The sequence below is a fragment of the Schistocerca gregaria genome, chromosome 4, assembly GCF_023897955.1.
Source record: "Schistocerca gregaria isolate iqSchGreg1 chromosome 4, iqSchGreg1.2, whole genome shotgun sequence".
Lineage (NCBI taxonomy): Eukaryota > Metazoa > Arthropoda > Insecta > Orthoptera > Acrididae > Schistocerca > Schistocerca gregaria.
In genome coordinates, this window is record NC_064923.1 from 335,078,993 (window position 1) to 335,102,652 (window position 23,660).

Consider the following 23,660-nt stretch of genomic DNA (forward strand, 5'->3'; position numbering starts at 1 on the left):
GCTTCTTGGGATTAACTGCACCCAAAGAAAATACAATTACATAAAGTTCACCCGTACGAAAAGGCATACAATTCCTCCCAAAACAAATACCTTATGTACTGTTCTGTGTCAATGGAGAATATCCGTTTTTTGAATTGACAATTTCGGTCATTTCATATAACCTCAAGATGTTCTTAAAACTGACCAAACCTATTTATACACTAGAGAATTAGTGAGGATGTGTAAACATACGTTGAAGTTCCGTACATGAAAATGATCGGGCAAGATTCTGAGTTGTAAATATGTTAAATCACAGTGTCTATAACAAGCACACCCAATTTTGAGTTTATCGATGCTTTTTCTTTTTCTCACTTTCACTTTTGCGTTATCTCAAAAACAAAGGTTTGTTTCATGTGTAACACCTTCACAGCATCGCGTGTTCCGAGAAAAACTTTGTATTCTTTTGAAAAGGGGTTTCTAATCAATAATACAGGGCTGGTTCGTTATACAAAATGGATATTTTCAATTAATGTTGTCTTTGTGGACATTTATCGTGAGCAGGAACGCTAGATAAAAGATGGTGTATCTTGATGCGTGTACCAGTGAAACTCTGCACTTCCATGTGCAGTAAGTTCATGGCCTACCATGTTTGCACTGACAAACGATCTATAGATCTACGTACGGCCTAACAAGTAAATAATGATCTTAGATAATGGCTAATTCGAATCTAAGCTGGCACGAAAATCTGGGGTGGTTAAGAATTCGGCTCGTGACCAGTGCCCTGGCACGTGAGCCATAACGCTCAACCTCGCTGCACACTTCCCCACCGCCGCGCTACACATTCTGAGTGCTAGGATATGGAACAAGGAGAACTTGTGAACGCACCGCATTTAAATAGCAGTGCAGCCAGACCGAATACGACTTTATTTTGTACTTCACATTTCTCACAAACATACATCACAAACAAAACAAATTTTCTGTACTGTTTAATTATTTTTGTTGCACTAAAGACATAACACCATTTTCATCCAGTCAGACTATCAGCATAGGGATGAATTACACAAATAATTGCACTCACATTGCTATGTAATCGTGACTGATTTAGTTTCATAATCTAATAAGGGTTATTCACACACTTACATTGATCGAAATATTGCAGTACTTATTCAATCTCATTATGGAGACTTGATAACTACCTGACAAAAGCAATGTATATATCGTGGATTGTTTCTCTTTAAAGTGGGAATTACCTTTCAGATCACTCAGTTACATCTGCCCATGGACAGGGCGGCTTTCGACTAAAACGCCAAACAACGTCGAAAACCGATGTAAGCTCAATAATGTACTTAAAACGTTTAGGGAACTATGGTTGTAATTTTTTCAGTGCAACAATGAATTCTTCATACCTTGCGTTTGCTTTGCTGGCCGTGAGTTTCGGGAACTGTACTATGTTCGTCAGAATGTTTTCCCTCTACAACACAATTTCCTTCCTAAATGCACCCCCATGAAATCGGAAACGAGTTGCTTTTCCCCTAGGAATGTCTTGCTGTGGGTAGTGCGCCGTCACGTCTATCACTAATTATTTTTTCCTGAAACAAAAATCATGGCTTTGCTATCCAGTTCTTCGAATTAAAATATGATTTTTCAGACGTGTAAAATATTCTGTGTTCTCCCCAAGGGCAGATAGAACGTGTCCCCAAATGAGGACTTTGTGTTAAAGTGGATGCAGTATAAGTCGAAAAGTCAAAGTATTTTATTTTGTTACTATAACTTCAACATTTTCACTTATCAGTTCCTCAGCAGAGCCTCCATCACGTTTTCTTCAAGTCTTTGTCACTCGAAAATGGTCGATTCCTGAAGTGATTTTGGCGCACCGTACATATTTCGTACATATTCTTGTTTCTCAAGTACTGCAAGACACTATAATTTGAGAAATAATTATCGAAAATGAGAAGCACGTTGGTTGCAGTGATCATTTTTGCTAATTTCACCACTACTGATGCACCAAGACCAAAAATTTTTAACACGTCCTGTTGTCGAGCCTTTATATATTATAAAATCAAACATTAAACTGCTTGTTCCACAGAGAGCAAATATTTTTATTCCCCATGGTTTCGGTTTGCCCTTCGCATACTGTTTTACATTCAATGATCCCTTGAAAGGCACCATTTGATTATAGACACTAAGATGTTCTTCTATTGGTAAACACAGCAACCGTTCTCTTATGGAATTTTATATTGATCTGACTTTCCAAAGTCGATCATTTTTATCACGATCACTTGTTATGTCAACACAGTGGAAGCTCTGTCTCAGTTTTAGGAAACGGTTAAGCGACATAGCGTCTGCTGTTTCGGAAATACGTGGTTGCGGCTCCCAGTAACATCTAACCGTGGAGTATGTCAGATTTTCCATCAGCATATGAATTCCTATAAGTGAAAGTATTTCTTTTACTGTTGTAGTAGCAAACTTCTGTAAACTGTATAAATATTTGTGCATTCCACAGAAGAACATCGGTTAAGTATTTATTAAGAAATTCGTAGGGATCCTCAAGGTTAACCACTGGCTCAGAGTAACATTTATACCATTCGAAAAAAGGTTAAATATAACTGAGTCATATTTTTCTCCACAGTACATCTTTTTTAGGTGTTAAATGTCCTAAATTATGATGCCACTCTAGATCAACAACGTCCATTACATCAGTTTCAGCCACAATATCTATTTCAGGATGGTCTTGTTCTTGTCGACAATGTTTTGCGATCGGATGTAAAGGGTATCAGATCCTACAATAAAGAATGCTAGTGCAACAGGAAAAACTCATAAAAAACGTAGATCTCAGTAGCCCAGAAGAAAAAGCCACTAAATCCATTTTATGTCGACTGAGGTGGGCACACGGCCGTATAGGTTTTTTCAGCACCTACGTGATGGAACTGTGTGTGTTTCTGTGTGTTTCTGTTGGTCGGGGAGGGGGTCATGAGTCTCGAACTTGGCAAGAAATTCGCAACAATTACAAGCATTGTTTGACGCTCGATACTTTTCAGTTACGATCCAAAGGGTTAGCCCACGTCGATTTGTTGCCGTCTGTCTGTAGATAACAATGCAGCCACGAACAGACGCCCAGTCGCAGACTGATCGAACCTGCTGCCATGCTGAAATCTTTCGTGAGCACAGAGGTGGAACAACAAACTACAAGAATTTGACGGAAGACAAGACACAGCGGCAATGATGCTCCACCAAAAGGAAATGAGGACTGACTTTTCTGGACATGGAAACGACAGAAACGTCCCGCCCCCAGTGTGTGTACTCAGGTAGTCCTAGCGTGTGCAAATCAGTCAAAATCTCAAAGGTAAGTGAAATTTGATAATGATGTGCACAGTTCGAATTTATTCCGTTTAAATTATGAAGTTATCAAAGTGCTGAAATATTTTTGTTGATAGAGTTCTTAAAATTATAGCAAAAATAAATACTTCTCAAATATTTTGGCAATCGTTTTGAGATGATGTAGTTATGTGAACTGCAGTTTCTTGGGATTTATGCTGAAGTGATGCACTAAGAAAAATCGTATGTTATCACTTTCATTGATTTTCAAAAAGCATACTAACCAATATACCGGAAATCATTTGTCTCCACTCCAAAATAATTAACATACACAAAAAAGATGTAAACCCAATTAGACAATCCCCTACCAACATTTACCCCAAAGATAAATTGATGGAAGAGTCCTCCCCACTTCTATTTAAATGCACGTTAGATAAGCAGTCAGTGAGGACAACACGAAGGCCCACTGTGGGAACCGACAAGGAACGAAAACAAAAAGCATCAAGGACAATTGCATAGCCAATGCAGATGATATGCCTCTGCAAGCCTACACTTGGAAGAAGTCAATGAACAGAATACAAAAATATCACCTAAACATTTTAAAATAGGAAAACAAAGAACAGAAATCGCCAAGCTTTTCAAGTATCTGGCAGACTGGATCAGCTGGAATGTTAAAAAAAAGATATTAATCTAGGCAGAATAAAGTAGACCTGGCATTTCAATTCCCAAAAAGCACTTATAATTTATAGGTCCTCTCATAGAACGAAAAATTAATGCACATTAATAGGGTAATCAATCTGCAAAGTCATTCACGCACTCGAAACACTCTCCGTCACAAACAATGGCCCTGTTGAAAGGCTAAAGATCCAGCGAAGTCAGATATTATTGTAAAACCTTAGTCCCAAATACAAAACACAACAACAAATCCATATCAGATATGAAATCCTTAACAGAAAACCATAAAACTCTGAGACACTACGAGGAAAAGAACATTTTCTTGGGTACATCCTCAGAATGCCCCAATACTAACAAAAATTAATTTTTTCTACTTCTGCAACAATAAAACCAAACCAACTTGGCTTAAGGAAACATAGAGAGACATAAAAAAACTCCAAGTCAAAGGAAATATGCTCACAGGTAAAACCGGATGTCTCTGTCAAGTTGTTGGAAATAAATAACATAGTTAAACAAATGTTAAATCAAATGTTAAATCAAAGAAAAGAAAGAGGTTCCGAGTCAGAATCAAAATTAAGCTAACGAGCCAAATCTATGAAGAAAAAAGGAAAGCAACATCAGAATGAATGATGCAATACTGACTGAAAATTATAGTTGACCTGAAGCAAGAGTTTCAAAAATTTTCCCCTGGCAGAAAGCTCCCCGTCCTCCATACACCGTATCCAAAACCTAGATGGGCCCCTGAGGGAGACTACCTGCCTTACACTGTCGCGTAATCAGAGGAAGGTAAAACATGACGCCTGAACATCGAAGCGCTCCGTAGCTAAAACATTAAAGAAATAACTTCTACATAGACACATATAATCTTCGATACGTATGTTTCCCAGTTATCTCAGGGAAATTGAAGTTGTACCGCATATGTCGGTGGAAGGAGAGAAAGAGAGGTGTGGAGGTCAGCCCTGAAGCGGCAGCAGCTCAACCCCTGCTCGACGTTAAGTGAAATTCTAATCGCTGCAGCTGGCAAGGAAAACCTCTCAGTTTTTTGGCTAGCGCCAGCCAAAGCGGCGCTGAAGGACGGCCGGAAATGAGCGGCCCGGCGTCGGGAGCACGATCAGGCCCCGGGCAGTCACAGGGCCCTCGCCCTCCGACCTGCACAAGTCACCAGTCGCCAGCGTCGTCACAGCAGCTATGAAAGTTTCCACTTTAACACTCTAACTTCGCCGGAGTTGTCGCTCCCTTGCCTTGGGTACTGTGTTTTTTACGAGCATGAGAATTTCGATGTAGTAATTTATAGACAGGCATAAACGAAAAATGTCAGCCAAGGGACGCTTTCGGCTAAAACTGGCATCTGTTAAGTGCACTGCCTCTCCTTACTTGTGAAGAATTTCTTTATGAATAAAACAGCTGTGGAGCAGAAGTGGTGTATCTGGTTGTGAACCTCCTCAAGGTAGTTTCCGGCAGCTGCCACAACTATCACCCAAGGTGTGTTACATGGGTCACTAAGCAATTCATAATTAATTCCAAGCAGCAACTACTTGTATAGAAGCCACTCTTTGACATCTTTCAGATCGTTTATCTTAACTGTAACTGATGAAAAAAAAAAGGTTCAAATGGCTCTGAGCACTATGGGACTTAACATCTGAGGTCACCAGTGCCCTACAACTGAGAACTACTTAAACCTAACTAACATAAGGACACCACACACATCCATGCCCGATGCAGGTTTCGAACTTGCGACCGTAGCGGTCGCGCAGTTCCAGACTGAGGCGCCTAGAACCGCTCGGCCACATCGGCCGGCTGTAACTGATGAAAAATAAATGATCATACTGTAGCGCATGCACCATGTTAGGTAAAAAATTACAAATAAGTCAGCTGCATGTAGGTAAGAGTACTATGCATTGCGAAGCAGAACAAAGCTTACAGGCGTTGCGAAGCGGAGCCAGCCGGGCATAACCTTACAGCAACTCTCTCTGTGGTACACTAGCAGAAGGACGGAAACCTTTCCTAACTTGCCGCAAAAGAAGTGTTTATATAACGACCATAGTCTTGAGCATATGTATACTGAAATATCCTCATCTCAAATGCCGGCCAGAGTGGCCGAGCAGTTCTCGGTGCTTCAGTCTGGAAACGCGCGACCGCTACGGTCACAGGTTCGAATCCTGCCTTGGGCATGGATGTGTGTCGTCCTTAGGTTGGTTAGGTTTAAGTAGTCTCAGTTCTAGGGTACTCATGACCTCAGATGTTGAGTCCCATTGTGCTCAGAGCCATTTCAACGAAATTTTTTATCCTGATCTCAATATCACAGCTTATACCATGAACCTGTGACATCCAGAGCAACATTCTGGAATGCAGTACACGTCCGCTATTCGATCACGGGATGGGGCAGATTGCCCCGAATCATGAGACTAGCCACCATCAGAGCAGAGAGCCACCCACTTGCAGTAGGGATGTCACTGCCACCTTCCCAATATGGCCAGCAGAGCCACCATGCTGCTATCGGGCTCGCAGCGGCATTTGAGTGTCACCATGCACGTCTATTGTTCCATGTGAGAGGCAACTGGATGTCTCCGTCAAGTTTTTGTATATAAATAACACAGTTAAACAAATGTATTGTCACCCTGATGGCTTACTGCACTCTCCGCGAGTATCAATACAAGGTCATCTAATCATGTGGTACTTATGACTTGGAGTCCCAACCTGGAACTGTTCGGTCTACTAATTGCATGTCTCTTCAGGTGATGCTACATTTTGTTACTTGCATGTCGATGCTGATGAAGTGATAATGAGGACAACACAGCACCCAGTTCCCAAGCAGAGAAAATGTTAAACCTGACCAAGCATTGAACCGAGACCAGTCAGAAGCGCTGATCACACACCTAAGAAGGTGGACTACCGTTTAGGGTAGCATCACAGTCATGAGTGCACGTGTAGTGTGGTGCCATAACGGTGATGTTAGTGTTTCTCATATCAGAATGTGTTGGTACTATCATGCCACTTCAGTAGACTATTGTGAAATAATCATGTAACGTAAGTTGCAAGCAGGAGGAAAAGTTAAGTATGATAACAGAATAGTAAAAAAAGGAAAATAAAGAAGAAAAACAGAGAACATAGCCTACAAATGTTAAACCTGACCAAGCATTGAACCGAGACCAGTCAGAAGCGCTGATCACACACCTAAGAAGGTGGACTACCGTTTAGGGTAGCATCACAGTCATGAGTGCACGTGTAGTGTGGTGCCATAACGGTGATGTTAGTGTTCCTCTTATCAGAATGTGTTGGTACTACCATGCCACTTCAGTAGACTATTGTGAAATAATCATGTAACGTAAGTTGCAAGCAGGAGGAAAAGTTAAGTATGATAACAGAATAGTAAAAAAAGGAAAATAAAGAAGAAAAACAGAGAACATAGCCTACAAACCACCACCAAGCTCACCTGGTATGTACCAAGAATTATTTTTGTATGGGTTTCCTTAGTGATTATTTAATTTTTTGTGTTTTCATCTGTTTTTATAATTTGTAATAGAATATACAAGTAGAAGGAAAAAGAAACCAGATCACATTCGAAATAACAGACTGAGAAAAATCGCAATTTGATTGCTAGGACTGTCTACGCTCATGTGTATCTATACATCATCTACACACATTTTGCTCCAGTAGAACTGGAGCGATGTTGTATCAATACACAAAACAAAATTAACGGGGAAACCAGGAGAGGACAAGCCGAAGCAAATCAGATGCCAACATACATAACAAGAACAACACGCATCAGAAAAACTAAATTAACCAATACCTTGCCAACGGAAAACAAGATTCAGCATCATGTTGCTGAAGAGGTCTCGATAACAAGGCATTCGCTGACATGTCCAATAGACACTGATCATGTACTGCATGAAGTTCATGTTATCTTCCCCCTTCTACAACATAACGAACGAAGTTTGCCGGCAACCACATAACGGTTTGGGTTTTCGATCCTCGATACAAAGAAGAATCTTGGATAGAAAGAAGAATCTGGGAGCAGTATGATGTCCGTAGTGTATGTAGCCTCAAACGATCGAGTACAGAAGGCCAATTGTGTCCTGATTCAAGACCAGTTTAACATATGACCTCCACAAATAAAGCGATGTCGTATCGTATCTGGAAACGTACGACTTCATAAATCCGTGTTAGTAAGCCCAATACGCAAAAGTCGCCCATTCGTTGGAATCAAGTTATTTACTACTTTATACCACGAAGACACAACGCGCATCGGCAAAATCGGAAGACTGATATTACACTTAACTGTTTCCAGGTTGTATGCGGAGATTCTCTTTCAACGAGGTTCGGGCAAGGTACTCCTTTCCATCGAGTCTTTAGGAATTTCTTGTTGAGGACAGGTCTCCGTAAGATGTCAACCCCTACATGGCTCACCGCAAGATAGAAGACCAGAATGTGTTTTAACTTATAATTTATGTCACCGATTTCAATAGGGGTTTCAAGACAAGCAGGACGGAGAAATAATTGAGAAGAGAATGTGGGATTTTCTTAAGTCATCGTAAAAACACTACGCCGCCCATATAGTAACATCGGCGTTTTCGTCCCTATATCAGTCAGGCCCAACGACCTCCCCCCCCCCCCCCCCCTCCCTCTCTCCCTCACCGAGGAACGAGGCTTCGTAGTCATCTCATACCGTAAGCGCAATATATGTCTCTTCCATAAGAAACCACCAGACAATTGTTGGAGTTCCCTCACCACCATAGAGGGCAGCGGATAAAGTTGTACCACTTAATAAGCTTTGCCTAATACGTATGTATCCAGTATTCGGAGTTTCTGGAGCATAGTAAGAGAACGCCTTGCATGCTCTAGCGTCGCTCCCTGAATTTTGTCCGTAACGGACTTAAAGTTGAGTGTCGCCCTTTTGAGTGGACAACGATCAATGACGATACCGAGAGACGTATGCCGATGCAGCGCAGTAGCCCATGGAGCAACTGCGTCATCAAAACCTCGCAAGGGGAAAGAAACTTGCATTTACCTTCATCAAGTATTACACCCTATCTCCGACGAAAATCACTGGTTACAGCTTTGAGGTATCTCAGCAGGATGGCGAAGTAGAACCATCACGTCATCTGCGTATGCACTAACAGCTATAGTCTCTCCGGAAAGCATCTAACCTGTCAGCTGGGACGCTAGCATCCGAAGTAGGGTCTCCAGAGACAACACAAACCAAGTCACTGACAGCGGGCTTCCTTTAGCCACTCCCCTACGGATATTTATTGGGGTCAGTTGGCCATTAACAAACAAACACGCCGTGTGTCAACAGTGAAACCAACTGCCTCCAAAATCCGAAGCAGAAAGTCATGATTAACACTATCAAATGCTATATCGAAGTCTAGAAAAGCAAGGGCACAAGGAACGGACGTTACAGCAGCAACCGAAACCATGTCACGGCTCTCAAGTATAGGGGTAAGAATGGTACGACTAGGTACCCAGCTTTGATGTTTTGTAACAATTGTCTCCATCAGAGCCAACATTATACTGTTAACTGTCCTTACCACAGTCTTACAATCAGAGTTTAACGAAGTAAGTGGGCGAAAGCTATCAGGGGTAGCCGATCCAGTGCGTTTCAGGATTAAAACAATTTTTCCCACTTTGAACGAGGTCCCCCGCAATAATTAATTCAAAAGGGATGTAAAGCCAGCACCCAACAACGGCCAAAAGCGCATGCAAAATTCCTTGGGAAGTCCATCTAGACCAGAGGACTTTCGAGAAGGGAATCGCAGAATAATTTTGCGAACTTTCTCAGGCTAAAAGGCAGCTAAGAGCGTTGCATTACGTTCAGGTGTAATTGTCTTATCCAAGATGCTGACAAGCGGGTCGAAAAAGGTTTCATTGGGCTCATCGATGTCTTAGATGTCTACATAGTACTGGTGTAAGATACGCACTGTATCATCTTAAGCCATTACGGTACGTCCATTTTTTGGTTGCGAGACAATACAAGAGCGGAGGCGACGGGTCTGATACCGAAGCAGATGATGTAAGGAAATCAGTTCTTCCGTCAACAATGAACGCGGCTTCGATCAGATTTTCAATCCTTCCATTTGTATTCTCTTCAAGGTCAACGGTTCTGCTTTTACACGCCTAACATCCGCTGTTCGCATAGGGGCGTGATACGAAGCTGCATAAAGTTCACGCAGGATGGAATAGTAATATTCATACGTTCTCCCAAAGTCTCGCGCTTTGGCATAACAGAAAAGTATCAAAGTTTGCCTCAGCTTCGGTTTTGCTCGCTGTGTCCACCAGTCAAGGATGGAAAAGTATTTCCCAGTGGACCGTAGAGTACGCTCCCACACTACTCGCATCACGTCACCGAGAGAGGGGTCAGCTAGGTGAGCGACATTTAATATCCACGGAGGGCGAAAATTTTGACTGGTTGCCGTTCAAGATTGAGAGTTGTGGCCACAAAACAATGGTCCGTAAAGGATGTTGGGATGATTTCAAGATTAGAAATACTATCGATCAGGCAGTCTGATAAGTCGAACTAATCTAACCTGCAATTAGAAGTCGCAGGAAAGTTGGTAAATTTAACTAACGTTGGGTATTTACGTATCCAGACGTCTTTTAGGCGTAAGGAGTGGACCTATTCACGTAATTCATAAGGGAAATTAAAATTAGGAGCTTGATCTGCAGGACGCAGCCGGCCGGAGTAGCCGAGCGGTTCTAGGCGCTACAGTCTGGAACCGCGCGACCGCTACGGTCGCAGTTTCGAATCCTGCCTCGGGCATGGATGTGTGTGATGTCCTTAGGTTAGTTACATTTAAGTAGTTCTAAGTTCTAGAGGACTGATGACCTCAGAAGTCAACTCCCATAGTGCTCAGAGCCATTTTGCAGGACGCAATACACAGTTAAAATCACCATCCAACAGAATACCCGGAGGACTCTTACCCAACAGATAAACAATATCCTCTTTATAAAAACGCGAACGATCCACTGCGCGACCAGTGCCAGAAGGGAGTATATAAAAAAAAGTAAGATTAAAAAGTTGACAACCTATGCCCCTCCCAGATTCCAACTTTTCCACCTCAGCTATAGGAATGTCTTCACGAAGGAATAAGGCGGTCCACGTAGAATATTCGGGTGCTACACTAAAGATCATACGAAACCAAGTAAGGAGATATTACTAAATAACACGTCCTGTAAGAAAACTATTTCCGAGCATGAATCATAAATGAACTGACGCAAAGAGGCCAATCGCATTTCTGATTCCACACGATTAACGTTTAAGGAAAGGGACGTGTAGGCTTGGATCACTGGTCACAGCTGGACAGCGATGTACGGAACCTCCGTGTAGAGTCAGGTAGACAGCTGGGAGTCGAGGTCCATTGCGCAATCCACAGAGGAGGTTGGCGCAGAAGGCACAGCCAAATTCTCCCCATCACTGTCCTGAGTGCGAAGTCGCTTATTTGTCACCGTTACTGGTTCTGTTCTGGGGACAATAGGATTCTGGACCTGTCGCGGAGGTAAAGGCAGAAATTCATTGACACGATTATCAGAAATGACTGTTTGTTCTTTATAATCCGAAGCAGAAGTAGGCCCAACGGCGGGAATGGAAAGAACAAGATCAGCAAACGATGTAAGTAGGCTGTTTAGGTTTTTTTATTGGTAACGCCACATAGCGCTCTGTATGAAATATCACTGGCTGTGCTGTGTGCAGTCAGTGGCTGGTTGGCATTGTTGTAATACTCGCCATTGTAGTGTTGGGCGACTGGATGTTAACAGCGCGTAACGTTGCGCAGTTGGAGGTGGGCCGCCAGCAGTGGTGGACGTGGGGAGAGAGATGGCAGAGTTTTGAAATTTATAAGAATTGGTGTAATGAACTGATATATATATTATGACTATAAAGGTAAATACATTGTTGGTTCTCTATTAAAATCTTTCATTTGCTAACTGTGCCTATCAGTAGTTAGTGACTTCCGTAGTTTGAATCTTTTAGTTAGCTGGCAGTAGTGGCGCTCGCTATATTGCAGTAGTTCTAGTAACGAAGATTTTTGTGAGGTAAGTGATTTGTGAAAGATATAGGTTAATGTTAGTCAGGGCCATTCTTTTGTAGGGATTTTTGAAAGTCAGATTGCGTTGCGCTAAAAATATTGTGTGTCAGTTTAAGCACAGTCGTGTATAATTTTGTAAGGGGACGTTTCAACGTCAATTTACGACACTGCAACAATGACGGCTTTAATACAAATACCTTCCGCGGACAATTAGACCGAACGTGTCTACTTTGATAATATAGGAAGCCGGGTCCCTGTTGACCAGTATACATGACACGAACGCGGTAACCACACACTTGTAAATGTCATGGAACATTGCGTTTGAAATGCATTTCCAAGGAACGAATTCCACTATAACACTGTAATCTGTGTTCAGTAGACCAGCGTTCACGACGGACGTTTGTCACTTTACCAAATGGAGTCAATATGTCCTTCAGAAAGTTGTCATCAACTTCCGTAAGGAGGTTGATCACTCGGACATTGGTATATTCGATTTCAGCATCTGCGAGGGACACCATAGTAACGGAATTATCGCAATGTTTGAAGGGAATTTAAGAGCCATGTCGCGACAGTAATCTTTCAACGTGGAGGGGATCCATAAATTTCACGTACTCGTCTGCATCAAAGTAAGCGGTGTGGGCCTGATCTGAGTTCACGTGCATTATAACGACAAGCCAATCGTGGATTTCTAGAGACCCGGGGTTCACGTGTCGCGTTGTTTTATCGAAAGTAAAGCTCACAGTATCTTTTCGTCGAATACACGTGGAAACTATGGTAGCCATATCGGTGTGGCCGACGCCGCTCTATGTAGACGAACACAAACAGACAGTATAGGCGGAGCGGAGGCGCTACGACTCACTCGGAGGACAGAACAACACTAACGAGGAAAACTCCACACAAGCGACGCTGCGGGAAGTGAAATAAACAAGAACCTTCCCGCTCGGCGCTAGAGGCGGAACTGCGTGTTGATGCTTATAGTGGTGATGAAGTCATGATGTACTCCTACTTATGTTGTTGATAATGATGGAACGAAGAGGTTTATACTGGATTCCGCCACGTAGCCTTCTTCTCCTGGAAACTACCATAGGGGCGGGCTGCAGAACATAATTTCCTCCTCTGTTGAATAATCACTGTCCTCACTCACAGAGGCTCTGATGGGAGGTCAGAGAGGTGTTTGACACTAAATCAGAGCCAAACACCTTACTATTTTAACCGTTAATCGGATGCGTATACAGGGTGTACCTACTGGGAGTCATCAGGATCATTTTCTCTTGTTCTTCGGCAACAAATATTTTCAATTTCGTTTTGGCAACGTATTGCTACAGTCAGCCCAAACCAATACTGATCATCTCTTCCATGCGATGCCCAGTGTAGAAAAACAACAAAAAAAGCAAATAAAGATTTTTGAAGCGTAATTTTTCGTTGTCATTCTGTACAGTGGTCCCAAACTAGTCTAGTGCGATGTACGTTTCATCGACTAGTATTAACAGGAACGGTAATGCAAGATGAAAAGCCCAAACTCTAGCGGCGGCTGCTAAAGCACTGCAGTAGCGCTTCGTGTTTTACTTCCCTGTTAATACGTACGTACAAAAGCGAATATCGCCATAAATCATTTCGTGTGCCGAGTTGGGGACGAACTACGAGCGTACTCTCGTCTTTTGTCGCATGATATTACGGAGACTCAGAGATCGGTTACTTTCAGTAAGTTGAAGGCCGAGTGCAGAAACATGTTGTAGGGATTCAAGCCCATATGTTTTGCAGCCTCTCTTCGTCATTCTTTCCTGCTCTTCAGAATGTGTAACTGATTGCTGAATGGGTAGTATGAAAAACTGGTGTTTCTGAGATTTCCGGAATTACGATTCATGTTTCACGTACGGCTTAGTTTGAGATTAGTAGAAAGTATTCGGTGTAGTGGTTACCCGTTTATGCTCTCCTCAGCACGTTGTTTTATTTTTAAAAAATGGCTCTGAGCACTATTGGACTAAACTTCTATGGTAATCAGTCCCCTACAACTTAGAACTACTTAAACCTAACTAACCTAAGGACATCAAACAACACCCAGTCATCACGAGGCAGAGAAAATCCAAGACGCCGCCGGGAATCGAATCCGGGAACCAGGGCGCGGGAAGTGAGAACGTTACCGCACGACCACGAACTGCGGACAATTTTATTTTCTTATGTAATGTTGACAGATTGGTTATGCTACACTACTGGCCATTAAAATTGCTACACCAAGAAGAAATGCAGATGATAAACGTGTATTCATTGGACAAATATATTATACTAGAACTGACATGTGATTTTATTTTCACGCAGTTTGGGTGCATACATCCTGAGAAATCAGTACCCAGAACAACCAACTCTGGCCGTAGTAACGGCCTTTATACACCTGGGCATTGAGTCAAACAGAGCTTGGATGGCGTGTACAAGTACAGCTGCTCATGCATCTACAACACGACAACACAGTTCATCAAAGGTAGTGACTGGCGTATTGTGACGAGCCAGTTGCTCGGCCACCATTAACTAGACGTTTTCAGTTGGTGAGAGATCTGAGGAATGTGCTAGCCAGGGCAGCAGTCGAACATTTTCTGTATCCACTAAGGCCCGTACAGGTCCTCCAACATGCGGTCGTGCATTATCCTGCTGAAATCTAGGGTTTCGCAGGTATCTAATGGAGGGTAAAGCCACGGCACGTAACATATCTGAAATGTAACGTTCACTGTTCAAAGCGCCGTCAGTGCGAACAAGGGGTGACCGACACGTGTAACCAATGGCACTCCATACCATTATGCCGTGTGATACGCCAGTATGGCGATGACGGATACACGCTTCCTATGTGCGTTCAACGCGATGTCGCCAAACACGGATGCGACCATCATGATGCTGTAAACAGAACCTGGATTCATTCGAAAAAATGACGTTTCGCCATTTGTGCACCCATGTCCGTCGTTGAATCCACCATCGCAGGTGCTCCTGTCTGTGATGCAGCGTCAATGGTGACCAGAGCCATAGTCTCCAAACTGGTAGTCCACGCTGCTGCAAACGTCCTCGATCTGTTCGTGCAGATGGTTGTTGCCTTGCAAACGTCCCCATCTGTTGACTCAGGGATCGAGACGTGGCTGCACGATCCGTTACAGCCATGCGAATAAGATGCCTGCCATCTCGACTACTAGTGATAGGAGGTCGTTGGGATCCAACAAGGCGTTCCGTATTGCCCTCCTGAACCCACCGATTCCATATTCCGCTAACAGTCATTGGATATCTACCAACGCGAGCAGCATTGTAGCGATACGATAAACCGCAATCGCGATAGGCTACAATCCGACCTTTTTCAAAGTCGGAATCGTGATGGTACACATTTCTCCTCCTTACACGATTCATCACAACAACGTTTCACGAGGCAACGCCGGTCAACAGCTGAGAAATCGGTTGGAAACTTTCCTCATGTCAGCAATGTCAACACATTGTTTGGTGTCGCCACCGGCGCCAACCTTGTGTGAATGCTCTGAAAAGCAATAATTTGCTTATCACAACATCTTCTTCCTGTCGCTTAAATTTCGCGTCTGTAGGACGTCATATTCGTGGTGTACCAATTTTAATAACCAGTAGTGTACTTCATCATAGGAACAGCTGTTGATGTTCCTCTATGTCAGTTCAGTGACCCTACTTTCTCCCACAGTTCAGTAATAAACATCCTGCTCCTTCACAATGTGAAATATGTTTCTTCGACAACGTAGTGGCGGAGGTTTGCTCTGTCAGGTTCATGTAGCCTTTATATTGACGTTTCGATCCAATAATTTGTGCAGAATGCGGTAGTGAGGCCTACTGCTCTTGCGACAGTCTGTACAAATTTATTTTTATAGTGCGCCATTATTAAATTGCCGATACTAGACGGCTTTCAGGTCATAAGATTGTAATTACATTCGAAGGAAACCAGCCCATGGCACCATCCTTGGCAACAAGCAGACCACATCTACGGTTTCTAATTTTAGAGCCTTATAAATAGTGATTACACACTTTTTGGTGTTCATATATAAAAGCTATGCGTATCAATTTCATGTTGCACGGTTTTTCTATTGGTATGTGCAACGTGGATTACTCTTTTGCTTAATTCATAGTTAGATAGCGTTTCGAGAATTATTGGATCACGAACATTCATATGACAAGGCATAACTTCAGTGCATAAGGGCTTAATCTAACTGATAATGTCAGCAGGCCAATACTCAAATCAGTAAACACCTTACAAACATTATTTAAAAAGAAGTTCAAAGATTTCTTCAGTGTACTCCCACTGGCAATACTACAGTATCATGTTATAACATAGAACATTGCACTAAGATATTTTCACTATAACAGCATAAATATTTCCTGTTATACATACGAAAAGTATACAACGCAGCGTTCCTCAGGGAGAGCACCTCTGTCAGAGGTGGCTCACGTTATTAAAAATTCGTTAACGGAGGCCAGCCTCTGAGCACAGGTAAGAGAATCTGAAGTCGACTCGGAGCCATCTTGGAATGTTTTGTATAACAATGGTATCATCCACTTGTGTCTTTTTCACTAATCACTGTTCTGACATTTGATGCTGCCCATTACGTTTTCTCCACCTTTGCAGATATTTTCATCATTGAGTACCACTTCAAAATTACATCCTCAACATTGGCTGGAAGTACTGTAATCGCTGTTCTCCTGTACAGTTTTTACCCTCCACTGCTCCTTATAGTGCTGTAGAAGTTATTCCGTGATATCCTACCATTATGTTGCATCCTCTTGTCAGTGTTCTTCATGTAATCGGTTCCTCCCCGATTATATGGAGACCATATTCATTCCTTACCATATCAGTCCACCTAATTTTCAACATTATTCAGTAGCACCACATCGCAAATACGATTCTCGCCCGTCCCGGTTTTACTACAGTCCATGTTTCACAACCCTGCAATGCTGTGCTCTAAAGTAAACTTTCAGAATTCCTTACCCAAATTAAGGTCTATTTTAGATACTAGTAGACTTCTCTCGGCCAGGAATGTCCTTCTTTGCCAGTGGTAGTCTGCATTCCATGTCCTAATTGCACAGTCCGCCTTGGGTTATTTTGCCCCCTTGGTAGCAGGATTCCTTAACATCGTCTACCTCATTAACACAACGTTCACTTTGTCACTACAGCCATTTCTGTTACTTTTCATTAGTTTCGCTTATCTTCGATTTACTCTCAGTCGATATTCTGCACTCATTAGATTGTTCATTACTTTCAGTAAATCATGTAATTCTTCTTTGCTTTCACTGGGGATAGCAATGTCATCAGCGAACCTTATACTTGATATACATTTCCTTTGGGTTTTATGGATTTTAATTCCACTCTTGAATCTTTCTTTTATTTCCGTCATTGCTGCTTCGATGTATATACTGAAGATCAAAAAATGTTGAAATGTGCGTAAAATCCTATGGGACCTAACTGCTGTCATCAGTCCCTAATCTTACACACTACGTAACCTAAATTATCCTAAGGACAAACACACACACCCATGCCCGAGGGAGGACTCGACCCTCCGCCGAGAAGAGCCCCACAGTCTACGACTGCAGCGCCTTTAGACCGCTCGGCTAATACGTAGATTGAAGAGCAGGAGCGAGAGGCTACATCCCTGTCTTACATCATTTCCAATCCGATCTCCTCCTTCTTGGACTCCTATTGTTGTTGTACCTTCTCGGCTCTTACACATATATATTCCTTGTTACCCTCCATAGTTTTCCCCCATTTTTCTCGTACTTTCGAACATCTTTCACCATTGACATTCTCGAATCCTGTCAACGAGTCGTGTTTTATCTTTAGTCCTGCTTCCATTATCAACCGCAACGTCAGAGCCACGTCTGTAATGCCTTTACCTTTCCTAAAGCCAAAATGATCGTCTTCTAACAGATCTACAATTTTTTTCCATCTATCTTTACATAATGTTCTATACAGCTACTTATATGCATGGGCTGTTAAGGTGATCGTGCGGTAATTTTCGCGCTTCTCGGCTCTTACTATCATCGGAATTGTGTGGATCATATTTTTCGAATGTCAAATGGGATATTGACAGACTCATACATTCTACGCAGCAACTGTAATAGTCATTTTGTTGACCTTCTCTCTATTGATTGTAGAAATGCTGATGGAAATTTATCGATCTCTTTTGCTTATCGGACCTTAAGTCTTCAAAAGCTCTTCTTACATCTAATTTTAGTACAGGATGTCCTGTCTCTTTTATATCGACTCCTGATTCTTCTTCTATACCGACACCAGACAAGTCTAACCCATCATAGAACCGTTCAATTTCTCTTTTCACCTATTTGATCTGCATTTGACACTAAAATCCCCTTTGTGCTGTCACTGTTACCAGCCATGCTTTTATTTTCATCTAAGATGACTTTGACCTCTTCCGACGATCATTTCTTTTTCGATTTCTTCAGATTTTTCATGACGCCATTTGGTCTTAACTTCCTTAAACTTCTGATTTATTTCAAATGTTTTAAATGGCTCTGAGCACTATGCGACTTAACTTCTGATGTCATCAGTCGCCTAGAACTTAAAACTCTTTAAACCCAACTAACCTAAGGACACCACACACATCCATGCCCGAAGCAGGATTCGAAAATGCGACCGTAGCAGTCGCCCGGCTCCAGACTGTAGCGCCTAGAACCGCACGGCCACTCCGGCCGGCTTATTTATTGCATTCCTATGTGACTTGTATTCCTGCATTTCTCAATTTCCCTGAGCATTTCTGTGCTTTCTACCTTCATCGAGTAACTGATGTACTTCTGCTCTTACCCATGATTTCTTTGTAGTTACCTTCTTTGTACCTACATTTTTCTTTCGGTATTCCGTGATTGCCTTTTTCAGAGATATCTATTCCTCTTCATCTGAACTGGCAACTCAACTATTCCTTTTCTGAGTATCTATGGCCTCAAAGAACTTCAGGCGGGTCTCTTCATTCCTTAATAATTCCACTCGACCAGAAACCAGAAAAAAATGCATCAGTCATTTATAGTTAACTTCATGCCTTTCTTCTATTAAAAATTATTAAATGTTACCTTTTTTACGTTAACGTTGGCCTGATGTCATTACAAAACAAAAGAAACAATGGTTAGGTGCTGAACTGAAATGTGCCACAAAATCGTAGCATAATTTCAGTGAGAAAATAAATCCAATTTTGTTGTAATTAAGAGCACTAAATGCAAAAGGAGGGAAACCAAATGTTTATGCTGATAGTGGATGTTCATTTATGACGTTGCATTAAGAACGTAAAACACAGGAGTTCATTGACTTAGAGATTTCTTCACGGATGGCACGTCCAGAATACAAGGAAATAGATCAAAAACGAAATGATGTGAGACAATGCTTTCAGCTGTCTTTCCTCGTTTGTTTTAAAGCTACCACGGTTGACGGTGAAAGTTCCATTTATTTTACGACGTAATTAAAAAAACGACGCTGCATTGATAATTAAAACCTGGTTATTTTTCCCTAGACTAATTAGAAGTGTCAGTGGTGAAATATTACAAGAACAGGTAACCGTCAAGCGAAAAACATGAGATTATTTAACGAGACCAAAACTGCGTTAAAATACTCCCAGCAAAATATAAGCTTTCCTACAAAGAATGGGAAAAGAACTTACCACACGAAACAAAAACTGATTTAGTGCTACGTCTCAGCCTTACGAGGTACTGCGATAATTTTTAAGGTTGTTTGCATGACATGAAATCAAACTGGCACACATAATTGGGCACATCCTCAAGCATTCTAAAGCAATAACCCAATACCGAAATGTCTGAAGATGGAAGATGACATTGACATATATATGAAAGACATGGCGTTTACCAGCTCCAGTGTAACAGCTGTGGTCTTCTATTCTTAGGGTACTCTTTAGTTTCAAGTAGGGTAGAAAAAGCATGAAAGTATGGGACCAGTCGTTCAACATTTGTATAACACCTTACGACAAGAAAACCACCTCCCTATCACAATAGAAACACGGGAAGCAATCAGAAACAGCAATATGAAACGTCTCCTAACCCTGCAAGACAACTTCGAAATCAAAAGGCATTAACAGAAAATAAAAACATAATAAATGACCAGACAGACATAAGACACCAATGTTTATTCAGGCTAATATAATAGTAGATAATGAACGTTCCCCACTACAAAATAGTATAACATAGACAATGTGACAACCTTAGATCACACACAACTGTACCATAATAAAGCAGTAATATAAGAAACAGAAGACGGCAATTAGCTCCTTCTCCACACACACACACAAACACACACACCATTCGAAAAAAAATCACTCACACAGAGCAATTGCAGACGATGTTACTAGCACGTAACCTGAACGACAGACGAGCGCATTCCACACCTCAGAAGAAAGTGCACTACGTGGTAAGATTGCTGCGGTTCCTCAGAACATAGCAACATGAATACTCGTATATTTAGTATTCCTGGAAATGCTGCGTGCTAAAAGCTACCACATATGTGATGAATTCCAAAATAAACAAAAAATCGGTAGTAACGATAGTAATTAATACAGTTTATACCATGAGAACTTTTCATGATCCTACCAAAATAAAAATATAAGAGAAACTATACTGTTACAATTACCACTGAAGATGCTTTAAAATAAAGTAATATGTATTTCGGTTTAATTAGACCTTATTAAAGGCGCCAAAGAAAGTTATGTAACTTATAAAACTTAGAAATTTTTTAACGTAAAAGAATTCTGTTTCCCACCGAATCTTCGAAACGATATAGTTGCGCGAGGATTGTATTCATTATATGTTCTTGGCGTTGTGAGTAAATTGGCTTCCAATGTTTATAAGGACAAGTACCATCCATGTAGTAGTTCGAAGGAAACTGAGTACATGTAACAGAGAAGGTGAAGGTCCAGAGATTAAATGTTGTACTCTTTGCTGCTCCAAGAACCAAACATAGGTTCCAGAATGAAATTTTCACCCCGCAGTGATATGAAACTTCCTGGCAGATTAAAACTGTGCCGGACCGAGAATCTAAACAGGGACCTTTACTTTTCGACGCAAAGTGCTCTGCCGACTGAGCTATCCAAGCAGGAATCACGAAAACTACTCACAGCCTTACATCCGGCAGTACCTTGCCTCATATCAAAGCACACACCGCTGGAGAGGGAACATTTCATTCTGGAAACGTCTCACAGGCTGTGGCTAAGCCATGTCTCTCCAAAATGCTTTCTTCCAGGAGTGCTAGTCTCGGAAATTTCGCAGGAGAGTTTCTGTAAAGTCTGGGAAGTAGGCGAAAATGTACTGGCGGATGTGAAGCTGTGAGAACGGGTTGTGGGTCCTGCTTGGATTGCCCAATGGGTAAGTCTGCTTTCGGCTGTGGTGAGGCGGGTACACGTTGTTAGCGTCTCTCCTGATGAGCTGCCTGCGGGCGAGTGCGCGCTTGTTCACTATCGCGTAGCGACGTGTCTTAGTGTCCGAATTCACCGACCATCATGGCGTTTTCCTATTGCCATGTCACCATTAAATTAACTTTTCCTTTGGATCATAAAACATCAAAATCGTGTGCAGTAAAAAGGTTTATACAGGGCAGAAATCCGTCTCGAACTGCAAGGAGTTCTCGGAATTCAGTTTTCGATTCTTATTGCCTCTGTGTACATAAATCTGGAGAATGAAATGGAGTGCGCCGACATTGAGCGGCCATATGCTAGCGATATAATTTTCCGATACTCCTATGGCCATAAAGGGGCTGTCGTTGTTGATCACGCTGGTTTTGGCCTCCAAATGTTCAGAATTTTTGAACTCCCGTTTGAGGTGCGGTCGTACTTTGCGGTGGCCGCCTTTAAAACTTACAGAACCGTAGTCCGTCATGTTGTTGAAACGTTGAAGACGTTCAAAACATATCAAGTCGTAAGTGGTGTTGGTCAGATAAAAACTGATCTGAGGAAGCACGTGTCTCCCTACTTGGTAATTGCCTCTGCAGGGTTGTCGTCATGTACAATTGCCAACCGTGCACTTGATCAGGTTGTGGCCAAGAAGGCCAAGTCCGTTCTGAATTTCTCCCACAATTCTCCAGATGCCGATCGCTTTACCTGCGGCGCGCACTGCGTTACCTCTGTCTTACGGGTCAGCGATGGAGCTGTCTGCCGCACCCACTCTACATCAGTCGGTATCGGCGTCGACTCCCCTCGTCAACCAGACAGACGTTTCGCCTGCTTCTCCTACATCGCCGCCCGAGGCAGTACCAACGGACATTGGCCGTGATCGATGGAAGCCATCCGTCCCAACTCCATGGTTGTTGGTCATGGGACAGTACCGACCTGCGCTTTCGTGGCATTATGCCACATTTCGGACGACAGCTGCCTACCATCCGACACAGAACAACATTTTAGGAAACAACGATTTTCGAAACGGAAGAAACGACACCCTTCTGATTCTCTCCATCGGATGTGTGCACAGCATGATGACCCTCCTACTGATATCGCGATGTGCACCTAACAATGCGATATCTTTCCTACCTCCGTCTACAGTCATCAGCCACCTAAGGACACTAAACATCCCCCACCTACACCTGCCCCGGTTGCTACCCTTTCTGTGTCTGACGCTAACTGTGGGCGCACCTCGATAGTACTCCACAGAACCGGCCTCGTGAGACGTCTGTCTCCTTGGTGGACGACGTTAATGCTGGGGATGTACATTCTCAGTGTGTACAGAACGGCGATGGACCATCCTCGGTGGCGTCGACTCCCTCCCCGTCAAAGTGATGTGTCCTTCCACGGGGGTCTAAAATGGAACTCCCTGGGCTACCTTCGTGTTTCAGTCGCCCCTCTATTGGCAATGACAGTTTTTGAAACATACTACATAGGCTCTGTCATTGTCAAAACCATCTGTATACGTCACAAATTGGCTTTACTCCGTAAAATGCTGTGTGGAGAGTTTGACGTTGCCCTCCTTCTGAAGGTGCATGTTGCGACCTTCTATGCTTCGCGTGGTTTTACGGCTCATATATTACCCCTGCTGGTGGTGGGGTGGCGATCCGCTCTGATCTGGTTGCCTACCTCCCTGATGCTTTCACATTTAATGGCGCTAGGATCATCAACGACTATGCGCCATCTGGTTTGGGTCTCTGCTGCGAATTTTCAACTTTCCTCTCTGAGGCAATCATTCGTTTTAATCCTTGCATTTCAACCTCACCCAGGCGCCCAAAGCCCAACTGCTATGTACTGTGCACGGCGCTAGCGGCAATCCTCCAGCATCTCAACTTTGTGGATTCTTTGGAGCATGTTCAGGGTTATCGTCTGGGAGTTATACATTTCACTAACCATTATTTCAGCTCCCTTAATCGAGTTGATATCTCATGCGATATTTTCATTGGGGGTGCAGGCTACTGAAGTCAGATCCTGTTGCATTCTCTGACCATGAGGCATATAACTGTACCATCAATCTCTCTGTCAAACACTGATATTGGGCGGCACTTAGGTGATCAATGTGATGTAGGGTATGCCCTCCATGCACATTATGTTGTACTCTGCACAACGTCACCATCCTGGCAACATTACTGCAGTTATCCGATTCTCCATTGGCACGGTTGCTGAGGATGCAATGACAGATCTTTAAAATTTGATAAAGTATTTTTAACTGGAGCACAGCGATCGAAATAAAATGTTAAAAACC